Source organism: Trichosurus vulpecula, chromosome 1 (genome assembly GCF_011100635.1).
Source record: "Trichosurus vulpecula isolate mTriVul1 chromosome 1, mTriVul1.pri, whole genome shotgun sequence".
Classification (NCBI taxonomy): Eukaryota; Metazoa; Chordata; class Mammalia; order Diprotodontia; family Phalangeridae; genus Trichosurus; species Trichosurus vulpecula.
In genome coordinates, this window is record NC_050573.1 from 201,902,744 (window position 1) to 201,906,956 (window position 4,213).

General features: G+C 40.9%; 2 pseudogenes; both read right to left on the reverse strand.

Annotated features, from left to right (window-relative positions):
- Positions 1 to 610: 610 nt before the first annotated feature.
- On the reverse strand, positions 611 to 979 carry LOC118842065 (annotated as a pseudogene).
- Positions 980 to 3,298: 2,319 nt separating this feature from the next.
- On the reverse strand, positions 3,299 to 3,903 carry LOC118832936 (annotated as a pseudogene).
- Positions 3,904 to 4,213: the final 310 nt, after the last annotated feature.

Sequence of the window (4,213 nt, forward strand, 5' to 3'; positions counted from 1 at the left end):
ACAGCCAAAGGCTTCCCAGTTGGAATTCTATGCATGCAATTAAAGACATACTTGCAGAACAATTAAGATTAATCTTGTCTTTTATCCAGAGAAAATCAGATTTAAAGTACTATTGGAATAGTAAATTATAGTTTGAAAGGAGGCAGAGAACATTGGATTTAAACCTATTACCCTTCAGATAGAAAAGGGAGGGGGAAGAGAAATTAAAAAAGGAAAAGGAGAAATTCCATCAAAGGTCTGGATTCTTGGCCAAGAGAAAGTTCACTAACAATCAGGTTTGCCCTCCCACTCTGGTCACTGCTATCCTATCTCTCTCTAGTTGAAGAAGATAATGACTGTCTTGGTGGAACCCAAACATGTTTCACAACATTCTTCTCTACCTTTCCTATCCACCTTTCTGTGCATTTCTCCAGGCTGGGAAGACTTTTATCTCTTTGAGACTTGGAATTACGTTTCTTGTAGATGCTTAGCAAATGAATAATTTCCTTTCAAAAGCACTTTATATCCGTGATTGTAATTAATTTTCTTTCTTTTTTTTTTGGAGGCAACAGCCTAATACCAAAATTTTTTATTGTATTAAGTTACTATTAGGGGGTGGGGCCTTGGGCCCTTACTTCACAGCTTGCTCATTGGTGCCACTTCCAGAGTCTGGAGGCTTCATGATATCTGGCAGTTCTGGAAGGCTGGAGAAAGACCCAATACCCAACGTTTCAAATACATCATCACTGGAAAGGCCAGTCCCACCGTGGCTGGTGCCTGAGGCCTGGCTGTCTGGTTTGTGAAGCCACACTCATCCAGGGTCTTACAGTCATCATCCAGCAGCTGTTAGTCCTTATAGAGCCGCTGCTCATCTGGGTGCCTCTTAAGGATGCCTTCCACAATATTCTTGAGCTCAAACACTGGACTTGACTCCCTCGCATCTGTGAAGATCTGTGAAGATCATCGTCTTGTGGTGCCAGGTCATCAGGAACATGTCCATCTTGGCATCTGGCTTCCCTTCCCCCACTCCCACCCTCTAACATCAACTCAGTCTGCTCCAATCCCTGTAATTAATGTTCAACAACAAATTATATAATTTTTGAGTTTCTATCCAAATTAGAAACCCTCTCCTAAAGATCTTTATTGTTTTCTGGTTTCCTTATAGGAAGGGAAAGGAGAACTAAGTTATTTACAATTCTTTTGTCTTGCCAAAAAGGAGCAAATACCCTTTCATTTTCTTAAGCCTTTTCCACCTAAAAGATGTCAAGATAACCTGCCAAAACAAAAGAACACATCACCAGCTTAGGAACTCTAAGAAAGGGATTTATATAAGCATCAGACTATGTGACACCATTCTCATTCTCTTGTGTTCAGAGTTCTTTTTTTTTCCTTATTCTCTCTATAGAAGTTGAGCATCAGTTGTTCCATTTTCAAATCTTCCATATTGGTAATGTCATTTGTAGCAATTTATTCACTTAAACAGAATTTTATCTACAACAAAATAATTAATATTATCCTTTTTTGATTATAACATATCCAGCACTACTCTGTGCCACCCCATACTCTGAACTTAATTCACTTGTTTTCCTAACAAAACATAAGTGTCATATGTCCTCTTCCGTTTAGGACCTAACTCTCAGAAATCTGCCACACTGAACATTAAGAGTAGGAATACAGTTCAGGCTTAGACACCAGTGACTGAAAATGATTTAATGTATTATGGCTCCGGGGGCGGGGCGGGGTTCCTTTTAAGAGGTGAATCTTGGAGTCTTCATGGCCAAGGGAATGAATCTGTAATGCTCATTCAGGCATCCTAGTAAGATGATAGGGCATATTTTTGGCCATGAGGGAGTTCCTTTGAACTGCTTAAGCAATACTTCTTAGATGAGCAGGAACTCATAAACCTGGAGTTACGATGATGAAGCTGAGGCAACAACCCAGCTGATCTCTCCCAATATTCCCCTCCAAACAACTTTTAAGCAATGTCTCAAATAGAATTCTGTAGTGGCAGAGCCAGCAAAAGGTCAAAGTGAGGTATTTTTCCAGTCCAAGACAATTTAGGTGGTTGTCAGGAGAGATCTGTTATGCTGGGGTGGGGGCACACAGTAGCGACACCAGTAACAGGCTTTGGAGGTGTCTGCAACAGCAGTAGCAGTAGCTTTGGGAGCTTTCAGCCCAGAGATGGTAAAGAGGTTGAACAACTGGTCAAAAGGAGATTACAGAGGAACCTTTTCTGGCACTGGGTGTAGGATCCTGTTGGATTGCCCATACACAGTTCTGGGTTATAGTTCCAGGGTGAAGAGGAACACTAGCACTTGCTGCCACAGGGGAGCAGGAACCCTGGTCCCAGTTCCAAGGAAGAGAGGAGAACTAGCATTTGTGGCAGCAGGAGAGCAGGGGACCTGGTTACAGTTTCAGGGCCAAGAGGAGAACTAGGACTTGAAGATGCAGGGGAGCAAGGAAGGGCCTTTCTTGGGTAAAAACCAGAATGGAGACCAGGAGAATAGGGACCATGCTGCTTCTCGGATCATACCACCTTGGAAGCATTGAAAACTTACAGACTCCAAGAACTAGCTCTGAAAACAGCAGCACAAAAAACCTGAATCTTAGGATCACACCACCCCCTGTCCCACCCTGGGAGGAGAACCCAACTTTATCATAAAGGTAAAAGTCAAAAATTACTTGGTGAAAATGAGCAAACAATAAAGAAATGAACCCGACCATAAAAAGTGACAGGAAAGATCAATACACAAACTCAGAAGACAATGGTGTTAAAACAGCTACAAGCAAAATCTTAAATAAAAAATGTGAATTCCTCAAATAAAGATATTCCTAGAAGAACTAAAAAAAAAGGAAGCTTATTTTATTTTTCTAATAAAAAATTGTATTTATTTAAAATCATTCAGAATGTCAACAAAACAGCTGCAACTTTTTTTTTTGCAATTACAAAGTGGTATTCACTTAACAGAACAACAATTATTTCATGTGCTGCATCAAAGACAATTGAAGATGAAAATGAACTACTTCCCCATAAATAACTAATCTGTGCTGTGCACCAGCAAGAAACTGCTTTAAATTTCCATGCCAATTTACAACCCCCATACTGTACCAGGCAAGGTTAGTGGCTATTAGGACAGGGCTATCTATCCTAACACATTTGGCAGTGTGTTAACTATACAAAAAAAAAAAAGACACTGTACAGTTTAAAAACAAATCTTATACAACCTTATGTTTCAATTTTTTTTTCTTTAAAAAGAGTGAGTTGTGTACAGGGGGGTTAAATGCTTTATAGACAAGAAAAAACTGCTCTAGAACCAATTTATTCATCATCATCTTCTTCTTCTTCATCCTCCTCCTTCCTTTTCTTGCTGTTCTCAGCCTTGACAACCCCTCCCCTCCCCCCCCCTTTTTTTTTTTACCAACATTAGGTTTTCCTTTAGCCCGGTATGCAGCAATATTCTTTTCATATTTTTCCTTTAGTTTAGCTGCCTTCTTTTCATAAGGTTGCTTGTCATCTGCAGCAACATCATTCCCAATATTTTTTTTTGGCATATCTCCAACAGAAAGACCAGGATGTTCCCTTTTGATTTTTCGATGATACTCAGAACAAAATAAGAAAAATGCTGAAGAAGGCCTCTTTGGTGCATTGGGATCCTTAAACTTCTTTATTGTTTCTCCTTTAGGTGGTATGGAGGTTTTCATTTCTCTTTCATAATGAACCTTATTAGCTTTTGCCATGTCCTCAAATTTTCGTTTCTCCTTAGCAGACATTGTCTTATACCTTTCTGAGCATGTTTTAGAAGATTCTGAGAAGTTCACAGAAGCATCCGGGTGCTTTGTCTTCAGCTCCTCTAGGCAGGTTTGCAGGAAGAAGGTATATGAAGACATTTTCTCTCTTGGTTTCTTAGGATCATCTTTGCCCATTTTTGATTTACTTTCAGTTAAGAAGATGGGAGGAGGGGAGGAGGAACTTGGGACATGCTGGTTTCTCCTCTTCCCACCACTTTGCAGTTCCCCCCACCTTCCTCTAAACTTTGCTGCGAAGTATTGGCAAGGTGGGGGGGGGGTGGCGCAGAGTAATCAGAGGGATCAAAGAACCCTAACATATTATCTCATTTCTTATGGAAATAAGGGAATGCAGTGCTGCCCTGGTACCATGTGTGGACCCCAACCCCACCCCCAGAGGGGAGGGTGACAGGGAACTTGGCCTTGGTGCTCAGCTGGGGCGGGGGGA